This window comes from Corythoichthys intestinalis, chromosome 11 (genome assembly GCF_030265065.1).
Source record: "Corythoichthys intestinalis isolate RoL2023-P3 chromosome 11, ASM3026506v1, whole genome shotgun sequence".
In the NCBI taxonomy this organism is placed as follows: domain Eukaryota; kingdom Metazoa; phylum Chordata; class Actinopteri; order Syngnathiformes; family Syngnathidae; genus Corythoichthys; species Corythoichthys intestinalis.
The window spans coordinates 18,918,073-18,938,630 of NC_080405.1; the positions used below are offsets into that span (position 1 = coordinate 18,918,073).

A 20,558-nucleotide genomic window follows, 5' to 3' on the forward strand; every position below is an offset into this window, starting at 1 on the left:
AATGTGTAAAAAAAAACTCTTTTTAAAGTTATGAACAATGCAAACATCACTGCCCTTAGTTGGAATTAAAATTTACCAATGAATCCAACAAAGAAACATGAAAAGAGTAGGAAATGGTGGTGGTCTGTGAGTTCTTGAAACAATTCAAGGTATATTGATTTGTTTTTGTTTTTTTTCATCCCTATTACTGTTATTTCTCAGTATTTTTACAATATATAATGATGACTGTCATTAGAGTACGGTACAAAACTACACCTGAATATAGCAATTTGATCCTAAAAAGTAATTTAATATTATTGTAAACAAAGTTATGCCATTTGAAAATTACTTTAATTAAAAAGAAAAATCGTATTAAAATGAGGATTTAATGTAAATATATTCCTCATGAAATTGAAGTAATGATTATACTCATATACATCGAAAAGAATATTTGAAGCACTAACAGCGAATGTGTTGATTAAAAAGTTTGAAACATAACTGAACTAAACTCATGCCACTTATTGAAAATATATTAATCTAAAAAGTTAAACATAACTGAACTAAACTCATCAACTGTTCTGTTTTGTATTTTAAAAAATCAAAAACTGTAGACACTGTAAAATTATACAGTTTGGTGCAAACCTCCACTAGTAGGATGTAAGAATTCAGATGATGGATTTGTATCCATATATCTGGATAGAAATTATAGCAAAAATGAGTTATAACTATTTTAAGAGTGCACACTAAACATTTTAATCATATCTTCAACCATTTTAAAATTTGACATTTCACTGAAACAGTGGGGAAAGGTAACACAATTAGTGTGGGAAAAAAATTAATCTTTATCAAGGACTAAATCAGAATTTTACAGGTTCTTCCATAAAAAAATGTCCAACAATCCATAAATTTTGGTTAATACAGGATCGGTAGCTTTTGTGAAATCCTTCTTTCGACCAATTTTGGGTCCTGACCTTAAAATTGGGAAACCATGTTTTCATTCCCCTATGATTTCCCTCATAAACCACTAGTGTAACGTAATTCATCATGTTATATCATTTTTCTTAGTGTATCTGCCATGCGTCCTTAAGACAGTGCAACAAAGTGTAACGTTCACGTTATTTTTAAATCCATTTCACAGACTTGTTAGAAAGCCAACTATTGAGGGGACGATCTGCGGATGGAACTGTCAAGTGAGAATGACAAAAACAGGTGCGGGTATGCTTGTGTGTGTGTGTGTGTCATGTCTCTGGACTGCAAACCAAATAATTGCCACAAATTAGGAAACCTCCATCACTGTCACCATTGGGGGAAGAAGAAAATAGCAAGTCTGCAGGGAGACAGCGTGGTGTTGGCGCGGCCAACTTTAATTCATTTTGATGGATGTGCGGTTAGAGGAAAACAGGAAGCATTGGATGTCTATTAACTTGCCTCAATGTCAACGTAACACCTGAGCACTCTGTGGCAGCGACTACATTTTCAAGGAAGTGAATTGCATCACTGGGGTTGTTTCTAATATTACGGTGACCTGCAGCCGATCTTGCGAGAGGACACAGTGAGCATTTCACAACCATTTTAACATGCACCTAAAGTAGTCTAGTCTTCAATGAACCAAGAATGCATGTTTTGGAATGCAGGAAAAAACCCTGAGTACCCAGAAAAATCACAACCACAGGGAAAACAGGCAAACTCCTCCCAGGAAGTCCGTAGCATGGATTTGAACACCAAATCTCATAACTATGAGGCTGAAATGCTAACACTCATTCACCGTGCCGCCAAGCTAATTGTTGGAGACGTTTATTGACCTCAAAATTGTTTCATTCTCAGCTTGTCGTGGCCTCAAGACTGACTGAATAATGACAGCAACGAGGAGAATACGGCTCATTTAGTTCGCCCAAACAATCAGCCCCAACACGGGAATAACGAGCTCGGACAGCAAAAATGAATCCCTCATGCTCGTGCTGGCCTTCTCGGACATTTGTCTTGGCGTCCCAGTAGCTTGGCTTTCCCCCTTTAAACGTAGTCCCTTTGTAGTTTTTTTTTCCTAGTGTACAATTGGAACAGCGAATATGAACGCTGGTGTAATCCTGACACTCCAGCACAGGGTCACCAGTGATCCCAATGCCGGGAAATGGGGGGGAGGTTCCAATGAAACAAGAAACTTGGAGAGCGGAGAAAAAAACAACCAGAAGACAACCATGCGATGCAACTCTCTGTACTCTTTCGACTGCAAATACGCACAAGTACAGCTATTTTGTACAAGGACGAAAACAGTAGTTCACATGACATGCTACAACATTGATTTAGCATTATTAAAATACCAAAAGATGCATCTAAGGTGCCAGGTGAATGTGATTATTGAGTTTCATTTATTACCATTCATTCAATAAGGCCAGTGAAAACGTACCGGTGGCTGTGTCTATCTATCCTTGACCTATTGTGGTTGCACCAGCTATGGCTGTATGATTATGGCAAAAAAGCTCATTGCGATTGTGATTTTTACATTTCATTCCTTTTAATGCGTTCAACTAGAATTTTAAATGGAAAAAAGTAATTACTTTTTACAATAGTCTTGCATAAATTATGTCGACAAACATAAGAAAACGAGACGGGTCATAGCTTCAATGTGATGTAATGTGTGGACACTTCGGCATTTGGCACGTTGCTCTACACCGCTAATGCTTCAAAGCATCACAGAAGCTCAGATCAGTTGACAAGACAGCTTCTTATATTGTGTCATGGCTTTCCGTAGCGGGCCAGGCCAGGCAGAGCGTCGTGGAAGCTTCCACTGCGATAAACTCAATCACAAGCTGTGTTCTAACTAGGGCTGCAGCTATCGAATATTTTAGTAATCAAGTAATCGACTGAAAATTCTATCGATTAATCGAGTAATCGGATAAAACAAATATATTTTTAGGTGAAGAGCAATTATAGATATACATGAGAAAACAAGACATTTTATCATTTTCAGTCAATCAATGTCTTTATTTTTTATGTATATTGTTGAAAACAGCCAACAATTGCATCTCAGATGTAACTAGAATTAAAAAAAAAAGACTAATTCACTGCTTTCACTCAAAAAACCTTTAGATCTTATTTTTAAAAAGTATATATATTATATATATATATATTAGGGCTGTCAAAATGATCGCGTTAACGCGCGGTAATTAATTTTTTAAATTAATCACGTTAAAATATTTGACGCAATTAACGCACATGTCCCGTTCAGACAGTATTCTGCCTTTTGGTAAGTTTTACAGCAAGGTTTTTTGTGCTGTCTAACAGCGAACTCTTGTGGTTTATTGCTTTCTTGCCAGTTCAATATGGCTGCACGACGTCTCGGGCTGACGCCTACGTTGTAATGTTGTGCTTATATGATCCTTGGACAAGATTTGTCCGTAAGTATGGTTGTTGTAAAGAATGTACATATTATGTTAGTAAGCGAAATGTTATATTTTTTGTATGAGATGTTTTTTGTTTATGTTTAGTGAACCTGTATAGCGTGCTAAGCTAACGTTGTCGCTAATGCAATGCTTGTGTACTTTTTTTTATAGTTTCACTACGGTCTAAAGAGGACAGTGGTTTGAGGCCATTTTATTAATAAATCAGATGAAAAAGGAAGAAGTCTGATTATTAAGGCGTCGTTCACTAGCTGTCTAGCTTTGGAAAACGTAAACGCTTCGGAGTGAGGACAGCATAGACAGATTTAAATCCCCCACAAACTTCAATTTCTTTAGTGCGCCAAGAACCCATAAGAAAGGAGGTGGGGTTGCCAGTCTGATCAGGGACAGTTTTCAATGCACGAATATTTTATGTGGTCAGTTTGATTCCTTTGAGTATATTGTCATTCAGCTAAAAAGCCCTTGCAGAGCTGCCTTGGTAACAATTTACAGACCACCGAAGAATAACACAATGTTTTTTGATGAGCTTACCAAAATACTGTCTTCCGTCTGCATGGACTTTGATTGTGTTGTTTTAGTGGGTGACTTTAACATTCATGTTGATAATCCTGAAGAAGGATGTGCTAGAGAGCTTTTAAATATTTTGAAAACATTTGGTTTATCTCAGCATGTCACAGTTCCAACACATAACAGAGGGCACATACTGGACTTAATAATATCCAAAGGTCTTAACATCTCTGAGGTCACAGTGAATGATGTTGCTCTGTCTGATCACTACTGCATTATGTTTAAAATGACCACCCCTGTCCATCCTCTGAAAAGGGAAACAGAGGTGATTAGGAAGCGTTACATAAGTGATAACACATGTGCGTTATTCACACAGGCCTATGCCTCATCATTAACCCCTACAATAGCTCCAGTGGAAGAACTTGTAAATAGTTTCAGTTCCAGTGTGATGACTGTAATGGACACTATTGCCCCGATTAAGACAAAAACTTTGTCAAGAAAGAAGAGGTCACCCTGGAGAAATGCCATACTAGCTATAAAACAAAAGCAAGTTTGTAGACGAGTAGAACGCAGATGGTGAAAAAACAAACTCCTAGTTTTTTATGATATCTACAAAGAGAGTCTTCACAAATACAACCAGGAACTGAAAAATGCTAGACAATCATATTTTTCAGAGATCATTAGTAGAAACACCAACAATACTCGCACACTATTTTCTGTTGTTGACAAACTGACAAACCCACAAGCATCAATACCTCAGGAATTGGCATCTGAAGTGTCCTGTAATAATTTCGCAGCATTCTTTACACACAAAGTACTAAAGATTAGACAGACTGTGTGCAACTCCAGATTAACAATTGTTACACTAAACGCCTCCCAAAATGTCCCCCATGTCAATCTTAGACAGTTTAGCCTCTTGGACTATGCCACTTTAACAGAAATTGTGTCGAAATTAAAGCCCACAACATGCTGCCTTCACATCCTTCCTTCAAACTTTTTCAAAACTGTTTTTCATTGCATAGCCCCAGACATACTTCAGATTATAAATACTTCCCTCCAAACAGGAGAGTTTCCTCAGACTTTAAAAACCGCAGTAATAAAACCTCTCCTAAAAAAACCTAATCTGGATGCCTCAACCATTAGTAATTACAGGCCAATATCAAATCTGACATTCCTGGGGAAAATTATCGAAAGGGTTGTGTTTGAACAGATCCAGACTTTTATGATGCAAAACAATCTTTTTAACTCATTTCAGTCTGGATTTCGGCCACAACACAGCACAGAGACCGTGCTTATCAAAGTCCTAAATGATATTCGTCGGAATACCGATGCAGGCAAATCATCTGTTCTGCTACTATTGGATCTCAGCGCCGCATTTGACACGGTTGATCACAACATACTACTCAGCAGATTGGAACAGTGGGTAGGGCTTACTGACACTATTCTTCAGTGGTTCACATCCTATTTACATGATAGGGATTTCTTTGTGTCAATTGGAAACTATCAGTCAGAACGAACCAAATTCACTTGTGGAGTCCCTCAAGGGTCAATTCTTGGACCACTCTTATTTAACATCTATATGCTTCCGTTAGCTCAGATAATGGAACAGTATGACATCTCCTATCACGCCTATGCAGATGACACACAACTGTACATTTCTGTGTCCCCACATGATTATAGTCCCTTAGTCTCCCTGAGTAAATGCATTCATCAAATCAATGAATGGATGTGCCAGAATTTTCTCCAGTTAAATGTGGAGAAGACAGAGGTGATCATTTTTGGGCCAAAAAAGGAAAGGTCAAAGATAAGCAGCCAACTTAGCACAATGTCACTTACAGCTACAAATCAAGTCAGAAACCTTGGCGTAATTATTGACTCAGACCTAAAATTTGATAGCCATCTAAAGTCCGTCACTAAATCCGCTTATTACCACCTAAAAAATATAACCAGAATTAAGGGGCTTCTGACTCAACAAGACATGGAAAAACTTATGCATGCATTCATTTTCAGCAGATTGGACTACTGCAACGGTATATTTACAGGTCTTGATAAAAAATCAGTCAGGAAGCTGCAGCTAGTACAGAATGCTGCAGCCAGAGTCCTCAAAAATACAAGGAAGCTGGACCACATTACACCGATTTTGAAATCGCTACACTGGCTTCCAGTGAGTCAAAGGATAGACTATAAAATACTACTGCTCGTCTACAAAACACTTAATGGCCTTGGACCAAAATACATGCTTGACTTGAGACATCTAGACCCCTAAGGTCGTCTGGAACGGGTCTTCTGCATGTTCCAAGAACAAGAACCAAGCAGGGTGAGGCAGCATTTAGTTATTATGCTCCTCACCTATGGAACAAGTTACCCGAACATCTGAAGTATGCTCAAACCGTTAGCTCCTTTAAATCAGGGCTAAAAACGCTTTTGTTTAGCACTGCATATCCATAACTGTCTATATATTTCAATCTACCTGCCTTCTATTCCTCTTGTGCTTATCTCCATTGCTGATTTCAATGATTATTAGTAGTAGTAGTTTTTGCTTTATTTTTATTTTTGTTTTATTTTTATTTATTTATTTTTATTCTGTGATTAAATGCGATCTTTTGTCTTGGTTTTTACGTTGTGTTGATTTAAATGTGATTTTTATGGTCTTCATGTGATGTAAAGCACTTTGAATTGCCTTGTATTGAATTGTGCTATATAAATAAATTTGCCTTGCCTTGCCTTGCCTTAAATGACAGTAGAGTGAAATGCCCACTACAGTCCTTATGTACCGTATGTTGAATGTATATATCCATCTTGTGTCTTATTTTTCCATTCCAACAAATTATCCATCCATCCATCCATTATCTTCCGCTTGTTCCGGGGTCGGGTCGCGGAGGCAGCAGCTTTAACAGGGAAGCCCAGACTTCCCTCTCCCCAGCCACTTCAACCAGCTCCTCCGGCGGGATCCCAAGGCGTTCCCAGGCCAGCCGAGAGACATAGTCTCTCCAGCGTGTCCTGGGTCGTCCCTGGGGCCTCCCGCCGGTGGGACATGCCCGGAACACCTCTCCAGGGAGGCGTCCGGGAGGCATCCGAACCAGATGCCCGAGCCACCTCAGCTGGCTCCTCTCTACGCGGAGGAGTAGCGGCTCGACGCCGAGTCCCTCCCGGATGACCGAGCTTCTCACCCTATCTCTAAGGGAGAGCCCGGACACCCTGCGGAGGAAACTCATTTCGGCCGCTTGTATCCGGGATCTTGTTCTTTCGGTCACGACCCAAAGCTCGTGACCATAGGTGAGGGTAGGAACGTAGATCGACTGGTAAATCGAGAGCTTTGCCTTTTGGCTCAGCTCCTTCTTCACCACTACGGACCGGTGCAGAGTCCGCATTACTGCAGACGCCGCACCGATTCGCCTGTCTATCTCCCGCTCCCTCCTACCGTCACTCGTGAACAAGACCCCAAGATACTTGAACTCCTCCACTTGGGGCAGGATCTCATCCCCGACCCGGAGAGGGCACTCCACCCTTTTCCGACTGAGGACCATGGTCTCGGATTTGGAGGTGCTGATCTTCATCCCAACCGCTTCACACTCAACTGTGAACCGCTCCAGTGAGAGTTGGAGGTCACGGCTTGATGAAGCCAACAGCACTAAATCATCTGCAAAAAGCAGAGATTCAATGCTGAGGTCACCAAACCGGACCCCCTCAACGCTTCGGCTGCACCTAGAAATTCTGTCCATAAAAATTATGAACAAAATCGGTGACAAAGTGCAGCCTTGGCGGAGTCCAACCCTCGCTGGGAACGAATTCGACTTACTGCCGGCAATGCGGACCAAACTCTGACACCGGTCGTACAGGGACCGAACAGCCCTTACCAAGGGGCTCGGTACCCCGTACTCCCGGAGCACCCCCCACAGGACTCCCCGAGGCACACGGTCGAACGCCTTCTCCAGATCCACAAAACACATGTAGACTAAATTATATATATATTGTGTAAAATAATTTTTGGACCCCCCGTGAGTCATCACCTTATCGTGGTGGAGGGGTTTGCGTGTCTCAATGATCCTAGGAGCTATGTTGTCTGGGGCTTTAAGCCCCTGGTAGGGTCACCCATGGCAAACAGGTCCTAGGTGAGAGGCCAGACAAAGTATGGCTCAAAAAGACCCCTTATGTCCAACAAATTATTTTACAGAATATATATATAATTTACAGAAAAATATGGCATATTTTATAGATGGTTTGAATTGCGATTAATTACGATTAATTAATTCTTAAGCTGTAATTAACTCGATTAAAAATTTTAATCGTTTGACAGCCCTAATATATATACATATATACACACCTAAAAATGCCTTTACGCTTGATAACACACATCACTTAAAAGTTAGGATTTTTTCCCACGTTTTTCAGTTGAATTTCTATTTGTGTCAAGCCATTTTTAAGTTCTAGTTAAGTTTTAAGTTAGTCTAAACTGTAAGTCCTGATAGGATTTTGAGTTTTTGCACTGTTCAAAATAAATGTATGATACAGGCTGTATTGGAGCACATTAGGGACTACTGCTACTTGGCGTTTTATCCAGCAATGACTACTGAGCTAAAATTGATAGTTAGCATTATTGAGTTTTTATTTGACACCCTCATCACTCCACAACGCTATGTTATGTTAAAGCCTGTATGTCATACACGTTAGCCACACATCGAAAGTGGTCTTAATTAATTGAAACCTAGCCCTCCGCAGGGCTAACGTAAGGTGAGCTAGTAGTGACAGTAACGTTAATCTTATATATTAGTGCTTAGCGCTCTTTATTAGTGCTTAGCGCTCTACTGCTTTAAGATGGCGGCTGTTTGCTAACGCTGCCCAGACGCGGCCTAGTCTGTCATTGTGCATCTAGTTCAACATACATGGGATCTCTATGAGACTCATCAGACGCTACCTGCAACTAACGTAGCATGTGCGGGCTAGTATTTAGCAACGTCGGCGTCGCTTGTAGCGATTGTCGGCTGCAGTAAGTTTTTTTTTTTTTTGCTTCTTCCTCTACGAACATGACATCAGCGCGTTGTCCCGCATTAAAAGTAGTCCGAGCAAAACGTGATGCTTAGAGCTGTCAAAATAAACGATTACTCGAGGTGAATAAAATGACTCGGATCAGTTTTTAAACTCGAGTTACTCGAGTTGCTCGAGTATTCGTTTCAGCTCTAGTTCTAACGCCCGATTTAGGTGGAAACAGGACAAAAGGTTTTGTGCATACAAGCAGGCAAGAGTGTCTCAAGAGTGATTTGGTTGAAGATTCAAGGTAACTATTACAGTGCCTTGCAAAAGTATTCGGCCCCCTTGAACCTTGCAACCTTTCGCCACATTTCAGGCTTCAAACATAAAGATATGAAATTTAATTTTTTTGTCAAGAATCAACAACAAGTGGGACACAATTGTGAAGTGGAACAACATTTATTGGATAATTTAAACTTTTTTAACAAATAAAAAACTGAAAAGTGGGGCGTGCAATATTATTCGGCCCCTTTACTTTCAGTGCAGCAAACTCACTCCAGAAGTTCAGTGAGGATCTCTGAATGATCCAATGTTGTCCTAAATGACCGATGATGATAAATAGAATCCACCTGTGTGTAATCAAGTCTCCGTATAAATGCACCTGCTCTATGATAGTCTCAGGGTTCTGTTTAAAGTGCAGAGAGCATTATGAAAACCAAGGACTACACCAGGCAGGTCCGAGATACTGTGGTGGAGAAGTTTAAAGCCGGATTTGGATACAAAAAGATTTCCCAAGCTTTAAACATCTCAAGGAGCACTGTGCAAGCCATCATATTGAAATGGAAGGAGCATCAGACCACTGCAAATCTACCAAGACTCGGCCGTCCTTCCAAACTTTCTTCTCAAACAAGGAGAAAACTGATCAGAGATGCAGCCAAGAGGCCCATGATCACTCTGGATGAACTGCAGAGATCTACAGCTGAGGTGGGAGAGTCTGTCCATAGGACAACAATCAGTCGTACACTGCTCAAATCTGGCCTTTATGGAAGAGTGGCAAGAAGAAAGCCATTTCTCAAAGATATCCATAAAAAGTCTCGTTTAAAGTTTGCCACAAGCCACCTGGGAGACACACCAAACATGTGGAAGAAGGTGCTCTGGTCAGATGAAACCAAAATTGAACTTTTTGGCCACAATGCAAAACGATATGTTTGGCGTAAAAGCAACACAGCTCATTACCCTGAACACACCATCCCCACTGTCAAACATGGTGGTGGCAGCATCATGGTTTGGGCCAGCAGGGACAGGGAAGATGGTTAAAATTGACGGGAAGATGGACACAGCCAAATACAGGAACATTCTGGAAGAAAACCTGTTGGTATCTGCACAAGACCTGAGACTGGGACGGAGATTTATCTCCTAACAGGACAATGATCCAATACATAAAGCCAAATCTACAATGGAATGGTTCAAAAATAAACGTATTCAGGTGTTAGAATGGCCAAGTCAAAGTCCAGACCTGAATCCAATCGAGAATCTGTGGAACGAGCTGAAGACTGCTGTTCACAAACACTCTCCATCCAACCTCACTGAGCTCGAGCTGTTTTGCAAGGAAGAATGGGCAAGAATGTCAGTCTCTCGATGTGCAAAACTGATAGAAACATACCCCAAGTGACTTGCAGCTGTAATTGGAGCAAAACGTGGCGCTACAAAGTATTAACGGAAGGGGGCCGAATAATATTGCACGCCCCACTTTTCAGTTTTTTATTTGTTAAAAAAGTTTAAATTATCCAATAAATTTTGTTCCACTTCACGATTGTGTCCCACTTGTTGTTGATTCTTGACAAAAAATTAAAATTTTATATCTTTATGTTTGAAGCCTGAAATGTGGCGAAAGGTTGCAAGGTTCAAGGGGGCCGAATACTTTTGCAAGGCACTGTACATCAAATAGCACCATGCATGCACTTTGAAATTTTGTGGAAAAAAAATCAATAAATGGAAAAAAAATAGCAAAACTTTAGCTGCAAATATTTACTTAAAATGAATGATAACTCCCCGTTTTTTTTTTTTGTTTTTTTTTTTTTTTTTTTGCTTTTAACCAAGAATCTAGACTGTTTTACCTAAATATCTATAGAAATTCTGGGATTTACGCATTTATTTACAAGAATTTTCAAATTAAAAAGCTCTTTGTTTAGTGATCGCCACCATGTTGGATTTTATATCCATACACAATAGCGTAAATTTACATTCAAATAATCAGGTAATGTCTGGCCAGTTGCTCATTTAGTAATTTTGACATTTCTGCATCCATTCATAAAATATTCAGCTTTTACGTGTTTTATTTCATGTAACATTTCAATCTAAAAACGACAAGGGCCAGATAGCCGGCAAGATGTGCTGAGGCAATAGTGACATTGGAATTCAATCTAAATAAGTTGTGATTATTTATAGAAAAACGCTAAATTTGCTTTTGTTGAGTAAAATTAAGATGATTCTACATGCTTTCCTCAAGTATGAAGTTTCTGATGTGAAAATTGAGTGATTTATTCTTAACGTACTATGGCTAATTGCATTGTGATGCCCAACTGGATACTTTAATAATGATAACTATAACTGATGATGATATTTATTGTTGAAATCAAAATAATGTAAACATTTGTTTTTCGGATCAAGTGGAATTTCTAATCACATATGGCTCGCACAGTGCTTCTGGCTCAAATTTACAACAAAGGCACAAAGCTTCAATACAGTAAATGAGGTATGTAATAAGCATATAATAAATTATTTTTCAATCATTTATTTTTTATTTTAATTTTTGCACCATGAATGCAAATGGTCTGCTCACATAACAAATCCCAAGCATCTTAGTTAGCAGACATCTAATGGTCAATAAGCATAATTGCTGTGCTAAGCTGTAATCAACCCCGGTACAAAGGCAGAAGGCTTCTACATTCACTTTGAAAGACACATGCACATTGGCCCACAACCGATGTCGATATTATCCGATCTTCGTCGTCTTCTTTTCCTTTTGGCTTTTCCCTTCAGGGGTCGCCACAGCGAATCATATTGCTTTAAAATGCTTTTATTGGCTAATAACTCTAATAAATTATACAAAAACTTGGTAACACTTAATGATAACTATCTGTTTTACTAGTTAATGGATCATTAGTAAACGGTTGATAAATGATTTATTGTTGATTTGTGAAGTATTTGTAAACAGTTTGTTAAGCATTTACTGGGTGTTCCAATATGGTTGACCCCATTCTAAATGGCCATGCTAGTTGATGGATCTTAATAAAACTATATACACTTTATGTTGAAGGTCATAAGTTTTATTGTTAAATATACAAAGAAAAGTACAAATATTTGTTGTTTCTATGGCAGATTTTCATAAATGTGCAACATGAGCGCTGCCTGCAAAATGCCTTATCAAAATGCCTTTTCTTTTGAATTGAACGGCATTTCTTAACCTGAAAAGATAAAAATGCCAAACGTTACAAACAAAAACTTGAAACGTTTCTACACAAACTGTGTTTCAGGTTAAGAACACCCTGTAAATGCTTAACAAACTGTTAACAAATACTTCACAAATCAACAATGACTAAAAAATGAGAAACACAATTTTTAGCAAGCACATGCCATTTTATTTTTTATGTACTGTATATTGTGACGGTAAGTTTAAAATGACTTGTGCAATTATGCTATTAGGCTAATATTATTCTGCTGTGAGTCATTTGTCATGAGTGAGTGAGTCATGCTGGTTAAGATTGGTTTCTTAAGTTCACATTATGACAGCTCATATCGTACGTATATTAGGCACATTTTTCTGCACAAATCAGTCCAAAACATACTTGACGCACTTGAAGACATTCGACTTAAAAGTCTCTGCAATAACTGCTTCACCGTTTAAACCCGCATCCAATCCTGACTGGTTTCTAAAGGGAACAGCAAATATTGAAGAAAACCTGAGTCCTCAGGTGGAAAAATAGACTTGTGTGTAAGTTAAACGCACCGTATTAAGGTTCTGGCTCCATGCGAGAGTTCAGATATTTTCAAAAAACATTTCACTCAGGTGGACAAGCCTTCCCACATCTAGCTATTTTCTGAATGGACGAGCCGACCGCAAGCCAAAATACCACTGGAGAATGGCGTCCAAGATAAACCGATCCAATTGCAATTTGCTGGGCAAAATGACATTAATAAGAGGAGGAGGGGTGTGTAGTGGTATTCAGGATGTCAGTCAGCAGTGCTGAATATAAATGGGGGGTTTGCAGGGTATGGTATTTTCTGAGCTCAACGCACAAGCAGGTAAGTCAGTGATGAGGTGACACCTGGCAGTGGTGTGTGGGGGTATTAATGTAGCGTATCTGCTGGGGACTGACTCCTGTGTGTTCTCAGTACTTCACCTTTCTGTCTCATTCTGAAAAGAAAAACAAGAAAATGGCAGTTTTTCGGAACGACAACATTTATCTTTCTGCCAAAATTGTGGACAATCGGATCAAATGTTCACATTCCTTCGTTTAAAGTGAAGAACTGCAAATTTTAAAGCCACAGTGGTAAGACATTTTGCAAACATAGATTTTTTTCAGTAAGAATATACATCAGGGGTCCCCAAACTACGGCCCGCGGGCCGGATACGGCCCGCAGCCACATTTGGTCCGGCCCCCTGAACAAAAAAAAATAGAGTTATTTATGTCCTGGCTTTTTTCTGTGAAGAACTGAGCAATGGTTATTTGGTTATTATCTATTTAATTAATACAGTATTATTATATTATATTACATTACATGATATTATATGATATTATATTATATTATATTATATTATATTATATTATATTATATTCAGGGGTGCATATAAGTGGTCCGCACATGCGTACTGGACGTAGACAAACGCGCTGGCCCTCAACGGCTTCCATACGCTTTTGCAGAGACGTCACCGGAGCTACCAAAAAAAAGGACTTTTGCTGAAAAGTGGCTACAGGAGGTACCATGGCTAGAAGTGAATGATGCTCGCACGGAAATGCGGTACAAAATGTGCCGTGAGAATCCCAATGTCGCCGATTAGAGCAACGCATTTAATGTAGGGTCAAAGAATTTCAGCCATCCAAACTTTGAAAAGCACGAAAAAAACAGAGAGCATGTGGCAATTAAGCAAACTATCGATGTCAAACAGGACCCCACTCGCCCTATGGACATGTGGCGGAATAGGGCGGAATAAAGGTAATGAACAGCGACATGCACTGACAAACGTGTTTTTGCTCGCATTTTACAAAGCTAAACATACACGTTCAATGAGTTCTTATGAGGAGGACATCCCACTTTTAAAAAGGCTTGGAGTTAATGTGGGAGCCGCATAATGCCCTTTATTTTGAACTGGTGCTTTTATGTTTATTTCTTTACATTTCACTTCAAAGTAATGGCAATTTTTTGTGCCAGTTGATGTTAATCAAGCATTAACTGTTAATATAATTAATCAAAGTTAATTGGCTCTAAGTAAAGCTTGTCATAAATTTATCGCATCAGGTGGGTCGGCTCTCAAGCTCAATGAGGACCAAGTCACATCTCCAGGTCCTCCTCTGAGAACCTGGGCAAAAAAATTATGTGCACCCCTGATTATATTATATTGTATTATATTATATTATATTAAGGGCTGTCAAAGTTATCGCGTTAACGGGCGGTAATTAATTTTTTTCATTAATCACGTTAAAATATTTGACGCAATTAACGCATATGCCCCGCTCAAACAGATTAAAATGACAGCAGTGTCATGTCCACTTGTTACTTGTGTTTTTTGTCTCCCTCTGCTGGCGCTTGGGTGCGACTGATTTTATGCACCATGAGCATTGTGTAATTCTTGACATCAACAATGGTGAGCTACTAGTTAATTTTTTTGATTGAAAATTTTACCAATTTTATTAAAACGAAAAAATTAAGAGGGGTTTTAACATAAAATTTCTATAATTTGTACTAAAATCTATCTTTTAAGAACTACAAGTCGTTCTATCCAGGGATTGCTTTGACAGAATATTAATGTTAATGCCATCTTGTTGATTTATTGTTATAATAAACAAATACAGTACTTATGTACAGTATGTTGAATGTATATATCCGTCTTGTGTCTTATCTTTCCATTCCAACAATAATTTACAGAAAAATAAGGCATATTTTAGAGATGTTTGAATTGCGATTAATTACAATTTTTAAGCTGTGATTAACTCGCTTAAAAATTTTAATCGTTTGACAGCCCTAATTATATTATATTATACTATATTATATTATATCATTTTTATTTTATTTACTTTGGTTCCGTGAAGAATCCAGAAAGGGTTATTTGATTGTGGCTTTCTGAAAAACAATACATTTTTACATTTAGGCACTCCTGCAATCGTCACACTTTTTCTGTTACAAACTGACCCCGGTCCCTCATCAGAGAAGAGAAGGGTTATGTGGCCCTCACAGGAAAAAGTTTGGGGACCCCTGATATACATGAAAACAGTTTTTGGGTAAAAACAATGTAAAATGAAAAAAAGATTCTCAAAATTTGGTAGTACGCTAAAGAGTCCCTGCCTAAATCCGGTAAAGTTAAAGGCTGCAGCTATCGATTATTTTAGTAGTCGATTAATCTATCAACTAGTTAGTTTGAATAATCGAGTAATCGGATTAGGAACATTTAATGCGTTGCAAACTAAATTTTAGGAGATTTAAAACAAAGGCTTGCCAAGATTGCACTTTCAAAAGAGCATTATATGCGAACACAAAATAAAATTCCCCGAGTGTTTCTTCAAACTGTGCAGAGTTGCACTTTCATTTAAAAATTAAATAAAATACCAGAGCTTAGCCTCAAACGGTATTAAAAAAATAAGTGAGGATCTAAGTACCACAAAAGAACATTTGGCTAACTTACACAGCAGAAGTCAGCTAGCTTAAATTCTATAAAATGCTACCAAATCGTTAAAACACATACCCCCCCCCCCCCCAAAAAAAAAAACTGCTAAATATACCTATTAACTAAAGTTTAAATGCATATAAAAATATTAGCTTATGTTGGTCTTATCAGGGAGCAGCTGGATTCAGCCATGTTAAATGAGTTATGTCATATTCACTGTTGCCAAGAGAGCAGTGGATCCACCCAAATCAATAAAACTAAATGCAAACACTTTCAAAACAAACCATTACAATGCCACTGTAATTAAACCAAAACTTGAAGCTGCAAAATTTGATTTGAAGCTTTTTTCAAATCGAATTACTCGAGTTAATCAATTAATCATTGGAGCACTAGTTCAGTTGTATTTGTTTTTCGGGTAAAATACATTTGTATTTATTCTTCAACAAATATTTGTTCAAACCCTTCAACCACACACCTTTATTGTTGATCATAAAGGCATTTTTTAAGGGTACCACAGATAGACATGTAGTTCTTAAAAGACAAATGTTAGTACAAGTTATAATACTTTGATATTAAATCCCCTCTTAATGTTTTCGTTTTAATAAAATTTGTAAAATTCTAAAGAAAAAAATAAACTAGTAGCTCACCATTGTTGTTGACGTTCCAGCATGGTGATGTCACATAGCCGTACTTCACAGTGTCACTCTTTAACTATGTAAGGTAGTGATTAAATACATCACAAGGTGTCCATAGCGAATTTTAAATTAATATGAGATCAAGCGTGCGTTTTGTCCCTTGATTGACGCCGTAGTTTCCTTTTTATTGCGGGTCCATTGTGATTTATGTTCATTTAAGTCTTGTCTTCACAACAAACAAGACTCCTGATAATGGCTCCCAGCATCATAGTTTGTATATTGTAACTAAATATTGCCATCCAGTGTATTTGTTGAGCTAAACGAGTTGCTAAAATGTTTAGAGTTTGACCAAAGTCTGAGTTAGTTTTATGTGTATTTTGCAAATCTATTTTGATTGTGAATGCCAGTTCTCTTTGCGTTGTTGTTTAATTGTGTGAGATTAGGGCCTCATTAATACAGATTGAAGCACTTTTCTTTTTGTGAACATTATTTTTTTGAGGGATATAAATATTATTTTTGTTCTATTTTCACTATATGATACTTATGTTTGTTGTGAAGGAGTTGCCGAAGCTTATGCCAATAAACAGCGCGGTCCGTAGTATGAATCTGAACGCCTGTGTCCACCCTCCTTTCTCTTTGCCTTACACCCCACTGTGGATTAAAGGAAAACTACGGCGTCAGTCAATGGACAAAACGCACTCATTGGCTTGATCCCAATTAATTTAAAACTCCCCACTGACACCTTGTCGCGTATTCAAATCACTACCTTACATAATTAAAGAGTGACAGGTTTTTTTGTTGTTTTTTTTTAAAAGAGCGACACGTGGAATTCCACCAGCGGGGCCATGTGATGTCACTGCCCTGCGACGTCACCAACAATGGTGACCTATTAGTTAAAATAATTTTACAAATTTTATTGAAATGAAAACATTAAGAGGGTTTTTAATATCAAATTATTATAACACGTTCTAAGATTTATCTTTTAAGAACTACATGCCCTTCTATCCGTGGTTCCCTTTAAGTGTTAAGTATTTTTTATATGGTACTTTTTGTTAAGGGTTTGAGAATCACTGATTTTATGTAATAAAGTAAGTGATGGACACCAGCTGTATTTTTTGGGTTTTTCTGACAAGGGAATCAGTGAGTGCAAATGAACTACCGAATACTCATTTAACCACAAATGGAACTTACCTCCACATACCATCCAAGTTCTAATGGATGCTGTACCAACTGTTCAGTACAATATTGCTTATTTTGTAATAATAATATGAGAAATTGTTGTCAAGTATGATGCAATGTGATCTGTACATAAGTTAAAGGGGAGAATTGAATGCAGTAATTCTCTGATGGAAACAGTTTGAACAGTCCATTTCAATGATTTCATACGGAAAATGAATTAATTAACTAACTGACAGAGTTGAGGTCGACAGTTCACATTTTAATATGTTCAGAGAGCGGGCTCCAATTTCAAATCACAAAAGGGCCATTTAATATGTTAGATGAATAGCCTGGCAGATGTTAACATTTTAGAACAACAAAACGATTCACATTTACATTAACTTTCTCCAACCAAGAAAATGCAAAGTCAAACTCTTTGGGAAACCCATATTAGATAATAAATTATGTAACTACAGAATCGAGAAGAATTACAGGCAGCTCGTGCTTGCGGTCCTCCGTAATGGCAGACTAATCCATGAAGTTGCTAATAGTAATGTTAGCTTCCCAACATGTGGTGAGTTTAAACTCTGCAATAACCAGTAATTTATTGTCAAGGAAAAAGAGCTTATAGTGTATAGTGAAAATAGAGAGTCGATGACATGCTAAAGCAATGAAACGCAATGTTGCAGTGCCAATTTAAAGTTGCCATTTTACTGTTGTGCAAAGAAAACTACACATCTAGTAAAATGAGCTACAACTGAAACATTGTTATCGTCCTGTATTACCCACATTCAAAGTACTCTTAGGTCAGCACGTGCCCTGTTTTTATGATGAGCCCTATCTACAGGAACATTTTAAATCATAGAACACAGCCCATATACACTTTTTTTTTTTTTTAAACTGAGGGGAATGAATTTAAGTTTCAACAAAACAAACTTATACAGCAGTCAATTTTGGTGATAATCGAGAGAAGGGATGCATTTTATTTTATTTTTTTCCCATGTGAGTCCATTTGGTTCGTCGAACGGAATTCAATTGGCAAACTCTGTTCTTCAGCCTCCACCAACAAGAAGTACCTTGCTAAAAAAAAATAAATGAAAACACAACTCTGAGTACAAATATCTATGAATTGTTTTTACTGTAATTAATGGATCAGGTCAATGATAGGGCATCACCTGGTAAATATATTTAGAATCCGTCACTTCACCAATCATCCAATCAATTAACTGGATAAAAATGTATTTTTCAGCATTAAAACAATAAATTTCATGTGTAAGTTACACTCTAATAAAAATCTGTTAATGTTGGAAAAAAAAAAACCAAATAATTTTGAGTCTAATAAATATTTTGGAATGAGTGATTCTGTTTTACATTTTAAATCACAGTACAGGCCAAAAGTTTGGACACACCTCATCATTTGTGCGTTTTCTATATTTTGATTATTATTTTTCTCACTAAAGATATCAAAACTATGAATGAACACGTGGAATTATGTACTTGACAATAAAAAGTGAAATATCTGAAAACATGTTTTATATTTTACTTTCTATAAAGTATCCACACTTTGCTCTGATGACTTCTTTGCACACTTTTGGCACTCTCTCGATGAGCTTCAAGATGCAGTCACCTGAAACAGTTTTCACTTCACAGGTATGTCTTATTCGGCTTAATAAGTGGAATTTCTTGTTTTTTCAATGGGATTGGGACCATCAGTTGTTTTGCATAGAATGAGATGTGTCCAAAACCTTTGGCCTGTACTGTATACAGACCCATGCGGTCCATAAGGCCAGCTAGATGATGAAAAAATGTTTTTTAATTGCATAAACATGTATACTTAGCGCAATTGCAAGCTAATGGTTATTTACAAAGAGTTTAGATGACATACTGCTAAAGCTAAATTATACTATATCATTAGCCAGGCTTTGTTTTAGAAATATTTTCAGTATTCAGCCAGCTGTGGATTAGTGTTAGTTAAATTTACTCCCTCTCCCATTTTAGACAGAGTTGGACAAACTGCATGGGGGACTAAAATTGTGTCTTGCTGATTTCTATGTGATGTGAAGCACTTTTACAGTGTGTTAAATTGTGCTCTCCAAATAAATTTGCCTTGTCTAAAAGTGCCAAGGTTAATTAAATAAATACACCATTAATTTATTATTTCACATGGGGGACTAAAAGTGCAATATATTTAAATGCAAACATTTTTTTTATTAAATGTGTAATTAATTCATTAAAATGGCACCTCCATTCATGTTAATTTATTTTTTTTAATTAACAAAATATTTCAATCATTATTATTGGATGTGTAGTGCTTCATGAATTTATTTTATTTTTCAACCTCGCCTGTCAATAGTTGCCGGATCGGAACACCTGATTGAGCCAGGTCCAATAGGCTGCTAAAGTTAGGCGGTATTACGGTTATTTCATGCTGTTTTCACAATCAACATCTATTTGACTAATATAATGTAACATCCCACTTTCTTCTCTTTGTAGATGCTCCTCAGAAATATTTTCCTTCAACCTCTGTACATCCCGTGCCATCTTTTACAGCCACCTTATCCACATCAGTACCAAGTCCAAGCCCGCCAAGTCCAGTACCTTCCACCACACAAACTGCTAGTGGAAAAAGAAGTAAAGTGTAAGTGTGAGTGTTTAAATATTTGTGGTGAAAATACCTATTGTTGCGGGGGGGGGGCACCAGCAAATATGTTCCCTTGGGTACCAAATTGGTCAGGAACGGCCCTGACTGTATGTTAACTTGTGTCTGTATATAATACGCCGTTCGGTCTTATTGTGCAGCATTCCCAAGTAATCCTGCTAGTGAGGACACAAATCGTACTAGTATGGACATTAATCTGAAAATCAAATAAATGCTTGGTAGTAATTGAAGTACAGTGTGAAAGCAGATATGTGTATACAACTCATATACTGACTTCACTCAACTGTACATATGAACCTAAATCAAAACTAGGATAAATTACGTTTAATTGTCGTCTGTCATGACACTTCCTCCTTCCTAAGGTTGCATCA

General features: G+C 37.8%; 1 protein-coding gene across 3 annotated transcripts in view; it reads right to left on the reverse strand.

Annotated features, from left to right (window-relative positions):
* The window catches only part of rab28 (RAB28, member RAS oncogene family), a 77,273-nt gene that overhangs the window by 56,129 nt on the left and 586 nt on the right, over positions 1 to 20,558 (reverse strand). The gene's annotated exons all lie outside the window — the stretch shown is intronic.